General features: G+C 47.5%; 1 protein-coding gene and 1 long non-coding RNA gene across 2 annotated transcripts in view; both read right to left on the bottom strand.

The window, feature by feature from the left end:
• LOC126546333 (chymotrypsinogen A-like) overlaps window positions 1-24,258 on the bottom strand; it is a 128,948-nt gene that overhangs the window by 68,478 nt on the left and 36,212 nt on the right. The window lies entirely within an intron of this gene.
• On the bottom strand, window positions 1,348-10,139 carry LOC129380630 (uncharacterized). The gene is made up of 2 exons (XR_008608809.1): window positions 9,985-10,139; window positions 1,348-1,724 (listed from the first exon to the last, which is right to left on the bottom strand). It is a non-coding gene; the product is annotated as an uncharacterized lncRNA (long non-coding RNA).

Here is a 24,258-nt window from a genome sequence, read left to right as displayed (position 1 = left end):
CCTATAAAGACGCTGTGAATACCATTGAAGAGATTGTATCTCCCTGCCTTACACCCTTGTTTATTGGGGATATTGTTGCTTTCTTTATTCAGGACTACGGTGGCTGTGGAGCCACTATAGATATCTTTCAGTATTTGTACATACCGGTCGTCTACACCCTTATTCCTTAATGCCTGCATGACTGCTCAGGTGTCGACTGAATCAAACGCTTTCTCGTAATCAATGACAGCTATGTATAAGGGTTGGTTATATTCCGCACATTTCTCTGTCACCTGATTGATAGTGTGAATACGGTCTATTGTTGAGTAGCCTTTACGGAATCCTGCCTGGTCCTTTGCTTGACAGAAATCTAAGGTGTTCCCGATTCTATTTTGCTATTACCTTAGTAAATAGTTTGTAGGCAACGGACAGTAAGCTGATCGGTCTATAATTTTTCAAGTCTTTGGCGTCCCCTTTCTTATGGATTAGGATTATGTTAGCATTCTTCCAAGATTCCGGTACGCTCGACGTCATAAGGCATTGCGTATACAGGGTGGCCAGTTTCTCTAGAACAATCTGCCCACCATCCTTCAACAAATCTGCTGTTACCTGATCCTCCGCAGCTGCCTTCCACCTTTAGACTATTCTCTCTTCCATTATTGTCGTAGATGCCACTGGTACTGTATGAATATCTATAGAACTCCTCAGCCACTTGAACTATCTCATCCATATTAGTAATGATATTGCCGGCTTTGTCTCTTATTCTATTCTATTCGTATTTGAATGCACGCTTCAGCGCAGAGGCTAACATCAACACTCGTATATGTGCCAGAACACTGGCATGGACACCGGGGAGGTGGCAGCGACAGATGCCGTGAAAGCGGCGACATACCACGTGACCGGAGAGCGTTCGCGGCGTGTCCGGGTCACGTCACCATTCGCGGATTCCATCCCCCGCGCGTTTCTTAGCTCCTGTGTCACATTTTAAAAGCTTTGAAGGTTTTTTTTTCTTTGTTTCCTGTTCTCGTTTTCCCGCATATAAGGCTATGGTTGTCCAAGAAAAAATCTAGTTGGAAGACAGCGCTGCATCCGTGTTACCTTCTTGGTTTCTTGTCGCTTTTTTACGTAGCGCGCAGATCGCCATCATGACTGAAAGGTTACAACTCGCCCAAGAAACCACTTTGGGAAGCTTGATGTTTAAATTGTCGTTGCTGAACTCCATCCACTCCGAGATCACCCATAGCTCTCCAATGTAGCGTCCGAGAGGGTCCGCTGCCGTTTCCTAAATTAGAACAGTAAAAAACTACACTGCTTGGCGCTGCGAGCTCTTGTATTGTGTGGAATAAGCAAATTTATTATTAAACTGGGTTTCAGCATTGGCTCATTTTCCTTTTTATTTTTTCAAGGAGTAAGAAGGGGGAGTGCGGTTGCATTATCGGCGTCTTAGCGCTGGTATTTTCAACATAACTGACCAATTAGCCGACGATTCCATGTAGACTTTTCAACAATGTTACAATGGAAGGACCTCATTTTTCCTAGGCGATGCTCACTATCGTTCGGTTATACTGGAGCTGTCTCCACTCTGTGGGGCGGTTGAGGGCACTTTGAATCCACTTGATGTGGCTAGAAACACTAGGGTACACGCCCTCTGACTTGATTGGGCACAGCGGACCAAACGAAACAACTCCGACTTGCAGTGTTCTTCCATCGTTGTTCATGAGCATTAACGGTCCGCCTGAATCCCCCTGTCGCAGCAAAGAAGAGAAAATGCAGGTCATCAGTCTCACAAGCACACTCGAAATGCGTGAAATCACTTAAGGTCCTATGACTCCCTTTTGTTTTTAATGCCTTGGCGTTAGGAGTGTGAAAGTGGAAAAAAGAGTATGCGTGTGTGACATGTGCCAAGGGCGGTCTCATAGTAGAGGTAGATAGATATATATATATTACGACGGACTGTGGTCTCATCTGGCCCACCGTCACTTGTGATCATTATTTCGCAATGTGGCACAGGCGGTTTAATTCATGTATCCGGGGCCTCAAAGCGGTACGAGGTAATGCTAACGCGTTTCTCTCGCATCTATCGCTGAAACTGAAATTTTTACGCGGGAGCGTAATCGGCGAGATTGTTTTTCGCTTCGACGGTAGCGATCGCCACAGGAGCAAGGCGCCTGAAGGTGGAGAAGGGAATTGCCGCGTTCGCATCCTATTAAAATGAAAATTTAAGTTACGTGACTTTACGTGCCAAAACCACGATCTGAAAATGAGGCGCGCTATAGTGGGGGACTCCACAAATTTGGACCACCTGGGGTTCTTTAACGTACACCTAGATCAAAGTACACGGGTGTTTTTATCAGTTCTCCCTCATCGTAATGCGGCCACCGTGGCCGGGATTGTTCACGGCCTATCTGTTTGTGCTTCGACGCCGCGGTGCCCACTGTGCATGTTAACGGCGTCTCTTCTTCGGGCACTGACAAATCTGCTTCACTTATTAAAATATTCAACCTACAGGCTTTATGCATTATGTTACGCTCTCTATAGATGGCCCCACAATTCCTTAGCTACGTCTGTAGCGCAGTTCCTTAGTCTGCTTAATTGCTAAATTGCGGACCCGAGGTAGTTGTGCTGCTGACACATATTCAACAAACTCTACCGGCGTTTTCGACAGGGCTTGCTTCCATAGACTACCTGAGGACTTGTTCAATTGACGCCATGCCTTTAATGGCATAGAAAAGGGAGCCGGCAGGTATATAACTTTATTCTCTTCATTAGGTGTCGCAGAACCACAAGAAAACGGCGACGAGTTATAGAGGTGTTTGCATTGCGATGGTGCTGAAGAGATGGTAAATATGCTTGAATGTGAAAAGCCTTACAGAAAATTCCCTAGGTTCTCTTCCCTTGCAAGAAGCAAGGGAAGCAGCCACAAGAGCACGCCGGAAGAGAAGTTCTTAGTGTTAGCGGATACATTTACCAAGACCGGGGGACATGACTAAAGGCAGAGTCATTAGGCAATTTTCGTTTCCAAAAACATGTAGTCGTTTTGAAAGCAGTGGAAGTATGCCTCGAAGTGTGGTGTTCTTTGAGTTCCCTTCAGAGCAAGAACAAGAATAAATAAATTTTCAACGACTTCTTCGAATTATGAGGTGTTTCTTTAACGTTGCAGATAATATTCTTTTTAATAATCGTGCACAAATGCAGGTACACATGTTGGGTCATAATGCAACTTGCTACTGGTTTCCGTTTGATTTCCTCATTTTTAGTTCAAGCTACTAAAATAATCTGCCGTAGTTCATAGCAGAACTAGTGGGATGTCAAACTGAATTCGAACCGAAAACCATAATTGAAACTTAACTTTCTCATTATTATTATTTGTTTTGAACACTTCTACACAGTTAACAGGAAAGGGAAAGTGAGGAGCAGGCTGGCAACTGCCACTGGAAGGGGCACAACGCCTGCCTACTCTTCTGAAGAGAGGTGAAAGCAACACAGAAACGGAAGATAGGAAGGAGGGGAGGGAAGAGGAAAGGAAGAGTACAAGACAAATCTAAAAACTAAAGTTGAACACAGTACACTACGCACGTAGTTCTGGCGAGTTTGCTGCAGAGTGGAATTGGCTGGGACCGAACCCAAACCGACATCTCTAAACGCGCCTTAGTCCGAACCGAACCGGAACCACAATAAAAAAAACTGGAGGGCACTTAAGCCTACCATGTAAATTTGCTGCAACCCGTCCGGAACCTATCTGGTGTGCCGGTGTCGTGGATAAAATTCCTTATTCGCCTTTAAAATTAAAACGCAATTTTTTCCAAAAATCTCTGACTGCTTATCACGCTCCCAGGAAACTGCAGCTTATCTAACCGTAATGTTTGCTAGGAAACAATGACGGCGACCGCCATGCACGAAGGCAAGCTTTCAGGCACAAACGCGGCCTCTTGCGTGGGCCGATGCCAAGGGTAGTGCATGGCTGAACCAAAAAAAAAAGATCACATCATTTTCAGGTTTCTCTTATTCTTTCGCACTTATAATATTTCAATCTGAGAAGAGATAAAATAACAGATATGCGCTGTGGGTGTTTCCTTTTTTTTTTTAATTACATTTGTTTGTGGGCTGTCATTCTCAAGATCCTGAGGAAAAATTTTTAGGACGCTTAAGCTTCGCCTTTAAGAGTGCAACGTGATAGCATTCAAAGACCCTGACTGCTTTGCGTGCTTCCCGTCAACTGCAGCTTATGTAACCGTAACGTAATCGCCAGTTCGGTTCAGCCTCCAAATATGGAGCCGTTATGTTTCTAAAGCTAACTGAATTTTCCGTAGTACTCCGACAGCTTTTCTTCGTGGACTCTGTGCGCGGGTTGTGTGGTTGTGCGCATGCGTGCATGCGCGCGCGCCGGTTCTTTTTGTGCCTCATTAGAGAGCTAAAGCTGAGCGGGTTTACTTCCCAGCTCTATGAGCGGGCGTGCGGAGAGGGCAGCGAAGCACACCACGAAAGAGGGAGTTTTAGCTCAGCGATCCCTCGTTCGGTCAAGCGGAGCGCTTTGATGCCCCACCTGTCGAACAAAGTCGAAGTTACTGTCCGTCTAGTAGTCGCTCCATTTTTCGCCACCTCTGGAACAAGGTTGGAGTTAGTGTGAAAAGAATACAAGCCAAGCCTGCTTTTATTAGGCTGCAAGGAATAAACAAAGTACATGCTTGTTGTAACTATATGATTTCATATTGACCGCGCCGCCTTAGAAGACGGCGCCGATCACATGCCACTGCTGCGCACGCTAGCGGTGGTCGCCATGTTTATTCCGCTAAAACACAAGGACCGCTGCATGTCCTCCACTCGGGAGAGGGGACAAGCGAACGATCGGCCCGCCTCCTAACCGCTCATGCGCAGTGGCTTCTCCGCTCACCCGCTGAGCCCATTGGTCCACAAACCCGTTCACCTGTAACTCGCTATTTCTTCATGTTTTATTTTTATAAACAAGGTCATCGCTCAAATGGTGTCGATGACAGCAACGCGACAAATTGGTACACGCGGTAAAAAAATAATGTTAAATGAGTGACCAAGTACGTGATTATGTTGCCGCCATTCGTGTTGGTGGCATCACGACGTCCGGCTCCACGCTGCATTTTCGGAGAGACTGTGCTGTAAATGCATTGTGCTTAACACCCTACATGTTGCAACAAAATCAGCGACAGTCCAAGTTCACTCATATTAGGAAACACAGCGCCTAATTTGCTGACAGAAATGCAGACGCCATTAGAATGAAGCCGAATGAAGCAATGAGAAAGGATTGTTGCACGTGAAACGCATGTGGCTCCACACAGGCGTTACCCTTGTGCGTTACAAATTTATATTTTACAAAGCTATAAGTTTCCCGCCAAGATTACTGGCTCGAGTCCTGGCATTGTACGTTGCTATGATTCTTTGTTGTGGAGTATTCAGACTAAGTGGTTATAGCGATGTCAGTATGAGTGGTCACTTATGCTTTCGCTTTATGTTACTGTGCTACTACTTCGCAAATATAGTATGGACGTTCATGGCACGCATTAATTCACGACCAATACGAACCGAAAATACAACTTGTCTTTTTGTTTCACCTCTTCATTTGTCCACGACAGCGCCATTGGAAATCCTGACACAGTCAAGACTCTCGACAAAAATGCTCTGTCTGCAGCTGGTACCTTCACAATCACCCAAAACTGGACCATGTTTTGTTTCTGCTCAAGGGCTCTCAGGCCGAATCACGCCCATCCAGGTCGCGTACGAGCTAGGTTTGAAACCAACGGGCAGGGCTTGGGTGGGCCTGCGCATGGCATTTGCAAGCTCATGGTGCAAGCAAGTTTGCACCATTTGCAAGATCATGGCACTAATTCGTGGTGTCGGCAAGAGTGGACAGCGACCCGACAGCACATAACAACAACAAGCGCTACTTCTACTCGTTCTCTACTATGATTAACTCACTCATGAAATACCGCGGACAATTAACACAAATCAAGTCATCAGTAATAGCGAAGAGATTTCCAAAAACTCGCCAAGCCAGGTAGCCTATTAAAGAGAACGCAAAGCTTATCGCTGATAACTCAATTAAAAGTTCACTGGCGTTTAGGAGTAAAAGTGTGACCAAGAAACCCGTATGTGTTCTGTAACTTCAATTAAGCTTTCACATCGTTAGTCACCAGGAGCGTTTATTCGGCGACCAGATTTCTGCTTCCTAAATACGCCACAATTGAGGCCCAAGTCCCGTGATATTGTCCAGATACTTTCTTGCTTTAAAGGGGATCCGCCGGATTTTAGCGAGAGGTGAGGTGCCGGAAAGGCCTGTCTGTCCACTTCCTCATGATACATCTGCCATGCAGGCCGCATACACCCCAAGGATTCAAAAATGGGGCGGAAATGCACAGCGTCTTTCTCCAAATAGCGTGCAAAATAGTTGTATCGACACAAAATACCATATGGTGTAAGAATATTCTCTACGAACGGCTGAAATTGCGTGTCCATTATTACGGAAAACGTAGCTCCCATCCTCTCCTTAGCAGGAATCTCGGTGCATGACCCAGTTTCGCACGTAACTCGGGGGGTTGGCCGCAGACGGTGCCAGGATGTGTCCTCGTGGCCAATGATTCGCATTCGACAAAGAACACCCATCGCCACTCGGGTAGTAGCAGGCAGCTCGGTACGTGGCCCAGTTTCGCACGTAACTCGGGTGGCCCGCGGCAGACGGGGCCAAGATGTGTCCTTGTGGCCAATGATTGAAGTTCGACAACGAACGCGCCCCCGCCACTCGTTGAGTAGGAGGCACCTCGCCACGTGGCCCAGTTTCGCACGTAACTCGGGTGGCTGGCGGCTGACTGGGCCAAGGTGTGTCCTCGTGGCCAGTGATTGGCGTTCGACAACGAACGCGCCCCCTCCGCTCGGTTAGTAGCAGGTAGCTTGGTACGTGGCCCAGTTTCGCACTTAAGTCGGGTGGCCGGCATCAGACGGCACCAAGATGTGTCCCCGTGGCCAATGATTGGCGTTGGACAGTGAACGCGCCCCATCCACTCGGCTGTAGCAGGCAGCTCGGTACGTAGCCCAGCTTCGCACGTAACTCTGGTGGTGTAAGGATTGGGAGGTCAATCCCTCTGCTCGTAACCAGTTGTCAAGAATGGAGTCGGGCATGAATTAGGTGGTAGCTGGCCCAAGCCGTCGTCCAACTTATCCACGCATGAGGACGTTGTTGAAGGGAAGGACTGCTTCTCATCCAGAACGAGGAATATGGGTTTATTTACAGCATCTACATAAGGACGTTGCAGTTCATCAGTCTAGCATGACTGCAAGAGAAAGTACACTGAGCAGTAGCACAACAGCGGTTTATAAACACTCGGTCATCCCTTGATCCCTAGGTGAGGGAAACATTTTACCAGCCATCGTAGACGAGCCGCCTTTTTGCGGGAGGGCTTACACACACACAATTCCGCACAGGTTCACAGTCCCCACCGAGGTCAGGCGGTCTTCGCAGAACTCGCGGCTTACGTCAGGAAAGGCGCATCTTATTTCCCGAGCTTGCCCCGCACTGTGGCCCCCGGTTCTCTATTGTCTTGCGTCTTGAAAGGCGCGTGGGACGTTGCCGCCAAATACGTTCCCTCGGGGACTCCCCCGCTCGCAGCAGACCAGATCGGCGGTGGCGTGTTCAATCACAAAGCCTGGTTCGTCGAACTCATCTCGGCAATTCGGCGACGCAGAGTCGCGGATGCGCTGCATTGTCCTCCGCCCACAGTAGACTTAATGACGCCGTTTGGCCAGAGGGTGGCTTTCTAGGAAAAGTTGACGCTGCTCTCGCACCTGGCTGACAAAACTTGAACCTCGGCTACCGTTCTTAACAGCGCCTCCATGGCCCGGAATATCTCGACTGTCCAGCACTGACAACCGCTGTGCTGAAAGAGAGCGGCTGGTGGCCAGGGGTGATCCCTTGGCTCGCAGCAACCACTTGTGTAATGATGCCACCGCCCCAAACATCCAACAAGGACAGGCAGCTGCAAAACAAACCCCACAGCACGGCTCTGCGCCGAGATAATATACCCTGGATCTCACTTTAGACCCGCTAGGCTCCAAAGAAAACATAATTGCAGAAACAAAAACTGCTGCATTACGCTATGCCAATTTTTGAAGCGATTTCGTGCTGACAAATTCAGCAATCATGGAGGGAATCCTGCTAAATGAGAGGGGATCTTCTTGGCTTAACACAATTAACAATAGTAACTCCAAAATTTAGACGGGACCCTTAAAAGAAGAATTCAAATAAGCCTGCTCAAACCATCCGCATTGCTATGCAACTTTCCCTTCTTATATCTAACGGAGAAGTTGTACTCTTGGAGAGTGAGGCTCCATCGGAGTAAGCCGCCATTTTGTGTGACATTTGATTGAGCCACGTTGGAGGACAGTGGTCGGTCTCGAAGATGAACCTCGCTCCATACTACAAGTAACACGACAACTTTGGGCGGCCCAAACTAACCAAGCGCATTCCTTCTCTGAAGCGCTGTAGACTTCCTCTCTTACAGTTAGTTTACGGCGGGCATAGAGGATAGGATGCTCCTCGTTATCGTCGCCGACCTGACTAAGTACCATGCCCATACCTCTGTCGCTTGCGTCGCATTGAACTATGAATTCCTTTGTGTAGTCTGGCGCGCGAAGCACAGGAGGAGAAACCAATAGCGTTTTCAAACTTTGGAAAGCGGTCTCTTTGGCCTTATTCCAGTGTACGCTACTGGCTGCTCCCTTTTGGTAGGTATCCGTTAATGGACTTGGCATTTGCGAGTAATTCGGAATGTACCGTTGATAGTACCCCACAAGTCCCAAAAATTTACGAAGGTTTGTTTTCGTGCGCGGCTGAGAAAATTCTCCAATCGTAGCTATTTTCAGCTCGGCCGGCTGTCTCGTGCCCTGGCCGACAACATGACCCAGATAAGTAACCTGCGAACAGCCAAATCTACACTTTTCAGCCTTCATCGTTAAGCTGGCGTCCCTCAACCATGAGAACTCCCGTTTGAGGTGCGATACGTGTTGTTCCCAGCTGTCGGAAAAATTGCGATATCATCAAGATATGGCAAGGTGAAGTACTGCAAGTCTTTTAGGACAATATCCATTAATTTAGAGAAGCTAAACGGCGCGTTCTTCAGCCCGAAGCTGAGTGCGAGAGACCATAAGTGCTTACAGGTCAGATGAATGCAGCATAGCGGCTGGAACTTTCCGAAAGGGGAACTTGCCTGTACCCCCGCACGAGATCTATAGTTGAAATGTATTTAGCAGCGCTAACTCTTTCGATTTCTTCGTCAATGTTGGGTATCGGGTACAGCTGATCCCTAGTGATGGCATTTAACTCCCTGTAGTCAACACACGGACGAGGGTCCTTGTTAGGGGTTTCTACCAGTATTAGCGGTGACGTGTAGTCACACTTAACGGGCTCAATAACTCGCAACTCTAGCATGCGCTGTATCTCTGCCTCCTCAATTTCTCTGTCTTGGAGACACCCTGTAAGCCTTTGATCTGACAGGTTCGGTTGATGTCAGCTCTATTTCATGCGTTATTTTTTCGGTTCTACCTGGCCGATCGCTGAATCTGTCGAGATATTCCCCTAACACCCTTTTAGCTCATTTAGCTGCTCGGGTCTAAGAGCGTGCGAGCTTACCGAATGTTGCCATGATGTGCCCTCGTAGCCAATTATTGGCGTTGGACAATGAACGCGCCCCCGCCACTCGGTTAGATTAAAGCCTCTATATCCGCCCGCTCATCGCCTGCTTTTGCGGTCCGTCGAAATGTGTGCGGAGCGGCTTCAGGATAAACAGCTCTCCCGTGAGGATAAGTGCATTTTCTCTAGGGCAAAATACGCGCAAATGCCCAACCCCAAAAGCGCAGCCAAGAAAAGCCACTATCAGTTATAAGGCGGCCTACCCTCAACGCAGCTAACTAACTAAAGAGTAATCCATTGGATAAACACTCTGTACATGACCTTGACTTCCTAAAGCAACGGTAAACTGTGCTTACCAGACAGGAGTGCTGCTTTTCGCCGGAAGCACAAATTGCGGTACCAGGATGCAGGGTGTCTCGCCTCATGGGATGTCTCGTTCTTCGTAATGATGCTTGGCACTCATCATCTGTGAGAGCAACAACTTCTCCCTGCAGAAGAATTTTGCTACTGTTTCCAGCTATATAGAAAGCAGAAAATAAAATCAGGACAATAAACATTTTCCTACAATATCTTCGTGAATTAAAAGCAAATCGTGAACAATAGTTGGTTTTGAGAAGCTAGTAGCAACGTAAATATGCAAGAAAGACACTACAGGAGCACTGACTCACACCTGAATTTTCTGTTTATTTGGAAATCATTCAATGTATTCTGTTATACAGGAGCTGTAGGCATGTGCCAGGAAATGCGAAAACAAGTTAAATACCTATTTCTATTCGTGCGGTTTGTATTTTACAGTCTGTTCATAATATACACGTATTCTTCCTAAGTCCTCAAGAATCTTTAAATGTCGCCTGTGGCAGACGGGATGATTCTTCTCCTTGAGCTCGATTATTTGAAGAGGGGGACATTACTACAAGAAATCGAAACACATAATAAACTCATTAACAAAAACCACTAATGAACTTCTTAATTAATTACTTTCTGGCACATATTGCCATTTACGAATTGTAGGCGGTGAGCTTGCAAGACGTATCGACTTGAAATGAATTTGACTCAAAATGAAAGTCGACGTACTATCAGCGTCAAACGAAACGTGAACAGCGGAGAGCATGGCCCAAGCATAAGTGAAGGTATAGTGCGCGCCGTCCAGTCATCACCATTGACCGGCAACAGCGCCGACCGCCCAAAACGGAGCCCAACGAGGGGACGCGGCAGAGCTTGCATGCAAGTCTGCACGACGCCAGTCGTACGCCGCTACCATAACCAAATGTGGTGTACCCAAGGTTGGATAGCCACACAGGGTTAACCCTTGCCGCCAAGAAGAAGGAGGTAAATAGAAGAGAGAAGGAGACAGGAAAGGTGGAAAGTAAGAGAAAGACGAACGCTGGACGGAGAGAGAGACAGGAAAAGGCGACTACCGATATCCCCCGGGTGGGTCAGTCCGGGGGTGCCGTCTACGTGAAGCAGAGGCCGATGAGGTGTGTTGCCTCCGCCGGGGGGCCTTAAAGGTCCGAACACCCAGCATCGGCTCAACCTCCAGGATCCCCCTTTCCCCGGACACGGCTGAGCCGCGCACGGCTACACGCGGGAGGGTCCGACCCTCGTGTGCTCGGGTACGTGGTGTCGCAACACACCAAACGCCTGCTTGGAAACTATCAGCGTCAAACGAAACTTGAACAGCGGAGAGCATGGCCCAAGCATGAGTGAAGGTATAGTGCGCGCCGTCCAGTCATCACCATTGACCGGAACGTATTTTCCGATATGGCCGCACCGCGCGATGCCCCAATAGTGAAATATTTTCGCCTGTGACCTGAATCCTACATTAAAATGGTGGAAAACAAAAAGGAAAGACAGCAGAAGCTAAAGTTTGCAGTTTACGGCGAGTATTGCCGCTTAGTTCGCCGACACAACCAGTGGTACGTGTGCAGCAATTTGCACCATCATCTTTGTAGATTCGCTCACGTGGTTTGTCGCTTGTGCGCCACATCATTCTCTCATTCGGCAAATTTGCGCAGCCCCATATCGCTGGAAGCCGCGATGGTGGCCGGCATTGGTGTGCTGAGCGCATTTGGCTGTTTGTTTGACTCCGAAACAAACGCCGTGCGGCGAAACTGTGCGCCTCTGTCATTGGTGATGACTGGACGGCGAGCACTACACCTTCACTTATGCTTAGGCTTGGGCCACGCGCTCCGCTATTCAGGTTTCCTTTGACGCTGATAGTACAACTTCGTACGTCCACTTTCACAGGTTGGAATAGAGACGGAGTTCTTTTACGGCGAAGTTAAGTGTCTCTACAGTTCAAGGAAATTTTCGTGTCGTTCTTGGCGTGGTAAACAAAAGCTCCCCATACGTGGGCCGATACCGAAGACAGTGCAATGCCGGGCCGACCCGCGGTGGAGGTGCAGTTCGCCATTAAGGAGCCCGCATACACAGCTTCGCTGGTCCTCCTTCTTCACAGAGTGAAAGGGCTGTGAGTTTTTTTTTATTTTCTCTTTTCTTCGCCTTTTTTGTTACGACCTCGTCGCGGCGACATCGCCAGTTTATTTTTTAACGCCACCAATCATTAATGAGTAAACTATTATTACATTTACGGGTCAGTTACACTCAGCAGCCCCAAAGTACGCTTCTCTGCACACACACACACACACACACGCACACGCACACACACACACACACACTCGTAATGCGGCAGATAAGCTTGCAGCCTCACGAGAACGGTTTTCTCTCGGACCAGTTTCTTTTTCTGTTTTTCAATTGTTTATTTATCGCTTATAACGCTGCCAATCATCTACATCTACACTATTGTAAGGAATAAATGTCGTAACATCGCAAATTACGCATTCTTGTTCAGCAACAAGGCATTACACATTTCGCGTGACAGACAGACTTTGTGAGAGTACTCGCCAAAGAATGCTTACTCATTAAAAATTTAATTTCTTATAAGCAAGTGTCGCCCAGAGTCATTTTGCGCGCAGTTTATTTCACGCAGCATTTAACCACATTATACACTAGAAATTGAACCCGGATACGGCACGTAAGAACCAAGCACTCTAACCACTAAACTGAATCACCACAATTTCACGCAGGATCCGATAGTCATTTGTAGATATATTTGTGCTTGAGAGGCAGATTGTTTACCGTCGGCGATCGTCTGTAGTATACGTAGTTAATTAACTGTTGCCGATGCTTATCTCATTGGAGATAGTAATGGTATACGTAAGTGAGTAGCACCACACGGCTGCCGCTTTCGACAGCTGCCATGTGGGGCGGAAAGGGGGAAAATAGTGATTTCACTATTCCGGCAAGCGGGGGCGCTTTCGGCGGGTTGCCGGATGGTGCGGGGCAGAAACGTAAGCGGCGGGAGGGGTGCAGCCACCTGGTGTAGTAGAGCTCAACCAGAGGAGGAGGAGGAGGAAAAACTTTATTTGCTCTAATTGGTTAGAAATTAGTGGTGGCAGATGCGGTCGGCCGTCTTCACGGTCTTCTTCCCCATCTGCGCAGGGTCGACGCCCCTATTCCAGGGCACCACTGAGGGTGGCTACTCGACGAGCGTGCCTTACTAGTCCATGCTGGACTTTCGGGTCGCTGCTGGAGAGCACCCTCTCCCACTGCTCCGCACTCGGGTCTTTTATTTGAAGGAATTGTTGATTCTGAACGCATTCCCATGTAATGTCATATAAGGTGGGCTTGGCGCCGCACCAGGGGCAAATGTCTCTATACTGGGTGGGAAACATCTTGCTTAGTGTGTTTAGGTTTGGATATGTTCCTGTTTGCAGCGTCGTCCAAGAGGTTGCTTCATGCTGATTTAGGCTGTTGTGGGGTGGAGGGTATTTGATTCGGACCCCCTTATAGTAATTCAAAATGTCTGAGCAGCTTGGGTTGACTGGTATGGGTTCCTCAGGGTCGGTGCTTGTGGCCGCTCGGTTTGTGTGCTCTCGAGCTGCCTTGTCCGCCCTTAGGTTCCCTTCTATTCCAGCGTGTCCCGGTACCCAGAAAATTGTATGCCTGACTTTGTTAGCCCTGCAGGAGCGGAGGATGTGAAGCGCTCTGCGTCCTATTCTGCCGTTCATGTAATTCCGACACGTAGTTTGCGAGTCGGTGAGTATTGTTAAAGACCTTTCGGATCGGTAGCCCTCCACTGCCGCTAGAGCTACGGCTATTTCCTCAGCTTCCGTTACCGAGCAGTCCTTCATTGACGCGCTGCTGATCTCTTTGTAGTCCTGGCTTATTACTATCGCAGCTGTCTTTACTATGTTTATGCCTCGTTGCTTGGCGTATACTGCAGCATCTGTGTATACTGTTGTGTTTTTTGTGGCCAGGTACTTTTCTCAACCAGACAAACACAGAGCTGAAATTTCAGTTACCCACTTTTTTCTGCCTCGCTGCTCGTGCAAATTTTCGTCAGCGGCGTAATTGTGTTCGCAATTACGCCGCTGTCGAACGTTTACGCCCCTGCTAAGAAGAATATAGTAATTGGCTCTGTTCTTATGTGGCTGAACTTTGCACCACCAGCTGGCGCCACCAATCTGGCCGCTCATGTTTGCGCCCCCGCTCATCCGGCAAACCTCGCATGCTTGCCGGAATACCGCATGCACCTTCACCGACCAGGCGCATGTGGCGCTGCGACTAGCTAGCGAGGTCATTACTGACGTGGCGTTCAGGTTAAAAAGGAGGAAGGAACGTACGAAGTCAAGGCGCGGTTAAAAAAAGTCATATTGTGAGACTTAACGTGCCGAAACCGAAGTGCATTACGAGTGGCGCTGTATTGAAGAGCTCGAGATTTTGGGACCACCTGGGGTTCTTTAAAGCGCATCCAAAAAATGGAGAGGTTTAGAATAGGGGCCCCAAACGTTTTGAGGCCCCCAAGGAATACCGTCAAAGCCACTGCGCATGCGCGAGACGCACACTACGTTTAGGTGTTGCGTTGGGAACTCTATTTCACCGATTGCTTTACGTCAGCAAACATGGCGGCACCCATCGAAGCGACGGCTCTAACCCAGCACCAAACTGGGTTCGATTCGTGGTAACGCGTGAAGTTCGCAAGCTAGGAGAAGTGACTGCGCTTATCGATTTCTCTCAACTAGCGTGTATTATGAAGATTGATTCATTATACGCCACTGAATCCGAATTCAATTGGGAATTTTTTGGCTCGTATGCCTAACAAGGCTAAGCTTGGCTGGTGAAGGCACGTTAAGTTGGTTTGCTCAAAACTAAGCGCTACTAATTCTTTGCTGCTGACAGAATAACCTCTAAATTGTAATTAAACGCGAATACATGCATGCCAAAATTACTATTCCTATCATAAAATGGCATATTTTATTTAATTATTTATTTATTTATTTCGAATAGCTTTTCTTTGACGCCGTAGTGGCGCTGTCAGCACAAGACGCTAACCGCAAACGCAAAGCCCTATTCTAAAAATCTTCCCTCCTGCGTGCCCCAACGCTAACACCTGCAAAGCTCTTTGGGGCCCCAAACTATTGGGGCCTCTATTCTAAGACTCTCAAATGACTGAAGCGTTTTTGCATTTCGTTTGCGTCGGAATGCGACAGGTGCGGCCGAAAAGCAAAGCCACTGCGTTAACGCGGCGAGGGTGTCGTGGAAAGAATAATAATTCTTCCGCGACTCAGCATCGTAGGGAACTGGCAATATATTAACCCATCAAGGTACGTAGGAAACGTCTGTCTTTCAAAAACACTCGGATTTAAAGCAAAAGGAAACATAAATGGTCAGCGCGCAATGTATTTCTGCAGGTTCGATTTTTTTCCTTAAAACCATCAAGCTTCCACTTTACTAGTCCTTACTTTTCAGCCACAATAACTACTGTCATCAAGTTTAGCGTACAACAGCTCTTAATGATATCGCCACGTGACATAGAACACAAAAGAAAATCTACGTCAATTGTATACTGAATGTTTCTCACGACAGCCATACACGGTGCCTTTTGAAAAAAAAAGCTAAATTTACTGCCTATGCTAATTACGCTAAGGGTCGCGTGTCCACAGGAGCACTAAAGATATTGAAGCGCAGAAGCACTCCGATCCCCTACACCTCAGAGACGTGGTTTTCTGGGCACGATGGGCTGGACGGGAACGAAGGGGCACACGCCGCGGCCCGAGGTCACGCCTGCCGGGCCAATCCCTCCCACCTTCCAAATGGCCGGTCTACGTCAGCGGCGACAGAGACCGTACCCATCACCTACTCAGGGATCCTTGAACATCACAGGCTGGAACGCGGGATGTACCTGCCACTTCACCGAAAACTGGAACGCGCGATGTACCCGCCACCTCACCGAAAGAAGAAAGCACCACACGCAGAAGGCTGTAGAGTGACACTTGCACCCACGAAATACTGATGCGGAAACTCTAACCGACGCTGCAAGGACACCGTTGTCCAATGTGCGGTATACCGGACACCTTGGCGCACCCGATCCTCGAGTGCCCATGGCATCTAGACTCAGCCAAACAAGAAAGCGAAGACCTCATCGAAACGTGGGAGGCCAGTGTCGTCTCCGAAGACCCGGCAAAACAAGGATGCCTCGTGGACAGGGCCAACGAGGCAGCGAAAGCAGGAGGGTTCCTGGGATGAGGAGACCTCCCACCTAGAATATAACCGGTGCTTGCCCCGTGATACTCTTTTGAAAATAAACGTCTATTACTCCTCCTCTTTCCCATGCCTGGTATTCATGAGTAAACACTAATTCAACGCTATAAGATGTGTATTAACAGAAATAATTACACTCTAAACAACTTGTCAAAGTTAAAGCACAGATAGGACACTAAATACATGCTCTTCTATATACTGGGATGTGCCACGGGCAAGGCTAAGTATATTTACCAAATTTTGTGATTTAGTTTATCTTTTTGTCTAAATGATACCTGCATGGTCTAACGCTCGTTATAGTGCTTTTTTTTTGTTTGCGCGAGAAGGGATAAATTTCATTTTTGTTATTGAGTATTTACCGAATTGTGCATTGCAGCGTTTTTTTTTTTTATTACATTTGTGTATAATGTGCGCTCGCAATTCGTGCTTTATTTTTTTTTTTCACTTTCAATTGTAGCATTGCATATGTGTGTTCTATATGTACATTATGTTAGTCAATGATATTCTTAGTAGGACTAAGATGACTCTACTGAATATGTAACACCTCACCTTACCCTCCGCCACTGCGTGTTAGAAGGGCCCGTAGACCACGTTGGCGGTCCTCAAAATTTTGATGTTAAATAAAGCGAACTGAATTGGATCGAATAAGCAAGAGGTTATCAGAGTGTTGGCGGGAAAAGAAGCAGGAAAGAGAATGATAGGGCCGGAGTCATTACAGGCATAGTTAACTGTGCGGCATAAATTTAAATGTTCTGATGAAAAGAGCAAAGATCGAAGAGCGATAGGCAAAATGTTAAACTGCAATAGATGCACGTAATGCCCGAGTAAGGATCAAGCAGTGTATGTGACTATTTGTCACCGCCCCGTTTTGAACGGAATTCCAATCGAATTCATCATCAATCATTATCACTGGGCGTCGTGAATAGGGAAAAAAAGGTTGCGCGTTCTCGAAAATTTCGCTAATGGCAGTATTCGATGCAGAATCGCCTAGTATTGTCATCTACTTTTGGTGATATGGTAAGGAATGGTCAAGGACTATATGACGGTTCGGTTATGTCCTTAGCGAGCATCTTCATTTTCTTTTGAATGGTTTCACGCTCTGACGTGGACACATGGAAAGGCCGATGGTTAATGGCTTGGAATTACCTGTGTGTTTATTCGGTGAGAGAAAGCCAAAGTCTGGCCTAGGGGCGGTCATGGATGTACAAAAACGTATAAACAGCCAAAAGGGCACAGAGCGCATCATTCTTCTTAGGCAAGCGTCCTGAGGGTGCCGTTGCAATGTCTGATTTTGGGACGCTCCCCTGTATAATATACTACCTGTATCTTCCGTTTTTCTAACGAATAAACAAATCTTGAAAAAATACTGGCGGTAACAACACACCTTAAGAATTGTCCGAAAATCCATTTTTAGCCAAAGTTTACTTGACCAAAGGGGAAGCTTGCTCTGTGTGTGCGTGTGTGTGTGTGCGTGTGCTTGCGTGAGTGCGTGCGTGCGTGCGTGTGCGTGTGCGTGTGCGTGTGCGTGTGCGTGTGTGTGCGCGTGCGCGTGCGCGTGCGCGTGCACGTGCGTGTGTGTGTGTGTGTGTGTGTGTGTGTGTGTGTGTGTGTGTGTGTGTGTGTGTGTGTGTGTGTGTGTGTGTGTGTGTGTGTGTGTGTGTGTGTGTGTGTGTGTGTGTGTGTGTGTGTGTGTGTGTGTGTAAAAATGCGCGCGTGCGCACTTTACTTTCGTTACCAGGCTCTTGTCTGTGTAAATAAATTGACCCGCCATCCCGGCTCTGCGAAAGTGGTGCAGCGAAGCTGTTGAAAACCACCGCTACAACTGCTGAGGGCGGTACGCAATGCTTCATTGCTTTAGGGTAATGGGAGTGATAGTAATTTAGAGTAATGGCGGTAATGGTAGTGATCCCATCGCATATAGCGCTGCGGCAACAACAATGAAATCAGTTGCTAGCCTGATTCTATCATATACGACAGGTTAGAGACGTAACTCCCTACGTCGCAAGCTGCCGTCGGTGCGGCAGCTTACGCAGCAGTAATCTTTAACAAGAAACGTATGCGGGAAGCACTAATTGCTTCGCATCGTGCGCGGCACTTTCTACCTTGTCTCAACTGAGATTCAGAAAAAAAAAGGTGTGAGAGAAGTATGTTCTTTAAATGCTGTAGTACGAAGCTGGTGACCATGAAACTTCAGTTTGATCAGAAAAACGGGTAATAGAGTCGATAACGTCTGCATTCTGGCCTTTCACGGCGCTGAGCCAGGCAAGCAATATCTGTTGGGAAGCCATTTGTGTCATCAGCCTAACAATTAGCAGTGGGTCAACATGCAGTTATCCGCTATTTTGACGACGGTATGTGAAAACGTAATGGTGCATGTCGGTAGCACGCTAAATCTGATTGGTTCTAAATGTGCTTGGTGTATGCATTTCCTCATTTATAACAAACATAGCTTCAACTGTTCACAATGAAAACCTTGTTACTTACATTCTGTTATTCCCCAGCCGGCAACTATAAGAGTCTTGCCTGCAATGTTCATTTTTGCTGTAGGCAGGCACACTGGTTTAATCCGTCTGTCGAATTCCAGATCCACTGGCAGCTGTTCAATCAAACGTTATGTAACTGGTCAATTCCAGATAAAGAGAAAATGTTTCAACGGACGACCTCCACATGATGCATCAGACTGCTTTAAATAATCAGCAATTTCGGACGTAACGTCACATCATTTCTAATGCCTTCTCTTAGTAAAAAACATAATTATTTTGTCAATATAAGCCTAAAAAAACCTGTATATCGCTAACTGCTGCATGCCAGCATACTTAGAATGGCGAGTAATTCAGGTAAAGTTTAGTCATGGTTTCAACTGCCAACACATAGTTACATTCGCCTATAAAGGATCTTGTAGATTTAACGGTCTTCACATCGTTATAACAACATGTGCCTAATAACTAAATCAAACCGGTCTTTTTCGCGTAACGTCAAATCTAGCGTGAGTCACAACTATGACGTCAGTCCCTACCCACGTGGCCATGACGTCATCTGTGAGCGCTGCAGGAACTATCTAGCTGCCGTCTGGCTGTCAGAACGCTGAAAATTAAAGCGGCCCTGTATTTCCGTTAACATCAACTCATAGGCCAGCGCCGATGACGACGTGGAAAGCTGCGGGGCTGGCAATATGGAAAGAGCGATGTAGGAGGTCCTCGGTGTACTTCCGGTCCCGGAGGCTGGCAACTCGGTGAGTACACTGCCGAGGAGCTACTTCTACCAGTTTCATACATGGCGCAGCTGACAATGCCATGGGTATTTTAAAGTTTTTTTTTTCTCTCTGCCTTTCTTCGGTATTTGTCGTGCTGTGTGTTTAACGCCATTTACAGTTATGCGCTGTCAGAACACCCAATAACTTTCCAGCAATAAAGGTGAACTGGTGTCTTTTGTGACAGCGCACGGACTTGCGCATAACTGGCAATCAATTATTGCTCAATAGCTTAAATAATAAATTGGCACATGAAATAACACTTTCTAATATGCAAGTCCAATAATTATTTTTCCTTTGGGTTAGGCGCTCCTTCATTTATTATTTAGTGCCGTGGCCATAGCATTAAATAGGTTCTGTGGATCATTTCTGTGAAAACGAACTTCTGATCAATCGAACAAATTTTTGCGGTCCCTCCGAACCTACAGTGCCTATATACGGGCACAAAAAATGTTTGTTTAATGTGTTTACGTAGACGGCATGTGTAAAGAGCACGAGATGACACTTGCATTCGCGCAGTCCCCTGAAAGCGAAGCTTCTGTGGCGTTACACATATGACGTCATCTACCTGACTACTGTAAGCAACGTTGTAACCATATAGAAATCGAAAAGTCATATTCTTCTTTGCAACAGTTTAGTTCCGAAAAACTGAATTGAGACATTTTTGTTGGCAGTTATGTCATGTGATTTTAAATGAAATCACTGTCATCGGAAGAGCCCAATTCTACTTTTCAGGAGTGTTTTTTGTCTTCTTCTCTTTCTTCTTGTGCTACTAAATTCAGTTGGGGATGGTATGTAAAACAATGCCGAGGTAAGCACATGCTACGAAATACCGGCTTGGTGCATGATAAAGTGGTGCTTTCCTATGCGGCGTCCCTCATTCATGAGCGTGCCCCTCTAGGACATAAATTCCTATAAATCTTCATTCTCTTCACTCAGAATATTTATTACAATCTTGTCTGAAATAGCAATACAAAATTGCTGTACCTCTTCTTTTTGCGTGCACCTTTTTGTGAATTGCATAAGGCTAAAGCGCTTTTGTGATCGCTGAAGCCTGCTTCCGAATTTCAAACTTACTTTCAGAAGTGCGATGTCATGTACCACCTCTAACTTGCTTACGAATTTTGGGTGCAGCATCATCTTTTCCGCTAGAAGTGCTTTACCATCCCTATACAGTTGGGAGCTGTACACCACTGCGACCAGTTCCGCAAAGGCGCCTCTGAAATAAAGAAACGTGTGTTAACAACTCTAACAAGAACAGCGTATATACAATAATTGCTTTTTCCACCGTTAGATGTTTATTCTCTATACTGTCGTCAGCAGTCAGGATACGCAAGAGGCGTTTACATTCTTGTGGGGTAAAAAGCAGAAAACAGCAGGAGCCAACATGGTTACAAGTAAACGTAACTTTGCCATATGTAGAGGTTTTTAGGAAAGAATATAAACAAATTATGGCAGATTGCTGCAGGAATAGATGTTATGCGAACCATCTTGCAGGCACCTGGTTAGCTGGGATAGTTCGCGGTTCCGCAATGCGCTACGAAATGGACCAGCGTGTTTGCGAAAGTTCAGTAGTTGCGTACGTGTTGTGTGAGGGGAGGGAGGGAGGTGACCATACGTGTCTGTGACGTCGTAAGCAGGACGACGGTAATATTTCTACGCCAGCCGTTCGACGTGAACCTGCGACATGCTAACTGTTGCTTTCTATGTCGGTAGCGAACGAGCGTATTTGGAGAGAAACGCGGGTTGCAGCGTCATCAGCGGCAATGTGCTATGCAATCGTACCGCTCGTACGTACAACCTACGGCTGTGTGATGTGGCGTAAATTAAATCGACGACGTCATTTGTACTACGACGAAGAAATGTTAGAGCAGGAACAGCGTGGGCGATCTTCAAGCCAGCGCCAAATCGCACAATCTTTTTTTTTTTTTTTGCGCCCAACGCTGGGAAGCCGCGCTGCCCTCGAAGATCAACTATGGGCCGTCCAGCGGGCCGAGGATGCCGCCAGGACCCAAGAACTCCTGGCCGTCACCTAGGCGGGACCTTTGGCCCTCCCCACCAACTCGCAGGGCACACAATAAAGTTCTTTCCTCCTCCTCCTCCAACGCGAAAGAATACCGAGAAAAGTTGGCCGGTCTGGGAGATATCCAAATCTAAGATGGCTCCTCAGAGCGCAAGCAGTCAAACGAAAACGACGCAAAATAGCTGACCGAGCCTTTCAAAGAGCTGGCTGGCTTTGTAATTCGATAAGTATGTGCCCGATCGGGGCCTATTACCGGTTTCGGGATAGCTTACAGATATCAGTGACGTACGAGCATAAAAAAAAATCGAGCTATGTAGTGGTTAGAGGGTTTGGCTGCTGTGCTCGACGGCAGAGGTTCGATTCCACCGTAGGTCAGGCATTATCGTCTTTTTTATTAAAAGCGAGGCGAAACAGGAACCTACCTACACCCGGCTACAGCTTTCTGTGGCAGCGCAGCCAAAGCTACGGAACTGAAGCGAACTTCTTTTCCTGTGCGCCAGGATGTTGTCCACCAATGTGAACATCTCCAGATTACGCGGCGTAAAACAAAACGTACAATTTATTCCTTCTTTTCTTCCTAAATATTTACCTCTTTTCTTGCAATTAATGAAGAACTTTCGGCGAAAAGATTACCGTTTCCTCCTGCTTCTCGTTTTCTGGCCTTCTGTTGTCCACTTCTGGTTTTCCTGCTAATGTTAACATAGTTGGCGTGACTAGATCGCAGTCTGTAGGATTTCGGGGTCGCAGTCTTTCGTGTCTGGCGTCACGCCTGGGGTCGGCCTCTAGCCTGCGCCGCCCGTGCGTCTTGAAGCGGGTAGCCATGGCCTACGCTACCGGGGGGCCACAGTGAGGCTTAGCGGGCCCATGCAGTCGTCCGAGCCTTCCTAACGACGGTTGCTTCTTTAGTGATGAGTACGAGGGTGAGAGTACGGAGAAATGGCACAGCGGGGTTAGTTTACGTACATATTTACAATGACTTATTGTCATGACTTATTTTCTGCAAACTTATTTCCAATGAAAAGTCATACTCGCACTCACGGCAGCACGGAGCGCCGTTCTTCGTAGCACGCAGAAGCTGCACGTCATAGCTACTACGTCCTTCTAGGAGAGCACGCTTCACTACATCACTCGCTGGTTAACCGGGTAGTGTCTCACTTAACAAGTCCGGTGGCTCGTAATGACACAGCACACCGCCTCCGAAGAGGAGAAGGATGACACAAAGCACATGCGCCGGCTCCAAGCTGCTCCTGGAAGGGGGGAAGTCAGCATACCAGACCCAGTTTTTCAATGACGACCGGCGAGAGGTCAGTGGCCCAAGCTCACCAGAAGGTAAACCTAGTCCAGGTCCTGCTGTCTCTCGGTGAAGTTTGGGGAAACACTCCGAAGTCTCGTTCCCAGGCCGATGTCTACGGAACTGCCGTCACTGAAAGACGCACCTTCTGGTAATAAAGCCAAATGTTTCAGCATTTCAGTGTCTGCATCGACTCCGTGGTATGATGTCTGACGTCGGTAACACACTGATCCCGGCCTCCGCTCTTCAACGAGTACGCCAAACTTAACATCTCCTCCGCGGCCTGGAAAATGTCGACTGGCCAGCGCGGGCAGAATGAGAATGACTCGTGACCAAGAAGAACGCTCGACCTTCTACAACAACTGCAAACTCGGAATGCTTCCAACCATCTCGCAACAACCGGCACGGAAGAGTCGATCCCGGCAACGCAGTACCACACAGCGCGTAGACGGCCGGAATCAGCTGTTAAACCACCGGGCTTCACACTACAATTTCAATATGAGCTGCTCAACTAGGAACTGAAACTTTCGACCCCAAAATTTTGTGCCACCAGGGAGAGCGGTCACGTTCCTCTGAGCCCGACGAAGCCCGACTGTCGCGCTACACTATAGCAATTGTATACGCAGAATTAAACGAAAGGCTCTGAGTAACTAACGCTTCAAAACAGTTAGAAGACCCAACTTTCTGAACAGCCTCTTTATACTTTATCACAGTGGACTACTTATCGCACGTACTGGTGCCACTGAACAGCCTTGTCGACTCTGCGGCTGCATGGTCAAAGTACCGCCAATATTGCGGTCACAATTCACAACGCATGCTTGCACCTCACGCAGACGTTTCCTCCAGGCAGGACAGACTTTAAGAGGACCGCTAAACTAATCTTGCATAACTTACGCGCTCAGAAGGACTTTTAAAAAAACAGGTCAACTGTGAACTAGTTGCACGCACGCTTCAGAGTAACCTCAGAACGCTGCCAGCTTCAGAACACACGTGCGATCCAATCGCTAATATTCCTCCCGTCTGCACAGGACGTGCGCTAACGGAACGCTACCAACGCCTCTATCAGCAAACTATGCGCTCACTGAAAACCATCGGCCTTAACCTTAAAAGAAAAACATTCAAACCTATAACAAAGGCTAAGTGATGCACCCGCGCGTTACCGGAGGCCTTTAACAAATGACGCTGACATTTAAGTCGCCCACAAACACACAAAAAAATTTCACCGACGGTTACGATACTCCCAAACGCCGTAGGATAGGGGTGCAAAGAAAGCTTGAGAGGGTGCACCGAAAAGACTGGTGGCTTCATGGAAGCACCCTCTCACGCAGCCAGTGTTGTAAGCCACATGACCGAGCGTGCGCTGGAGGAGAAAAGCGACCAGTGTCGGACATTCCTTTCGCGCAAAGACCACGCCTTCATACTCGTGCTGATCGGATGAGGATCGGATGTGTACATACCGCAGA

Source organism: Dermacentor andersoni, chromosome 10 (genome assembly GCF_023375885.2).
Source record: "Dermacentor andersoni chromosome 10, qqDerAnde1_hic_scaffold, whole genome shotgun sequence".
Classification (NCBI taxonomy): Eukaryota; Metazoa; Arthropoda; class Arachnida; order Ixodida; family Ixodidae; genus Dermacentor; species Dermacentor andersoni.
Note: the sequence above shows the minus strand (reverse complement) of the source record. Positions and strands in the feature narration are given on the sequence as shown.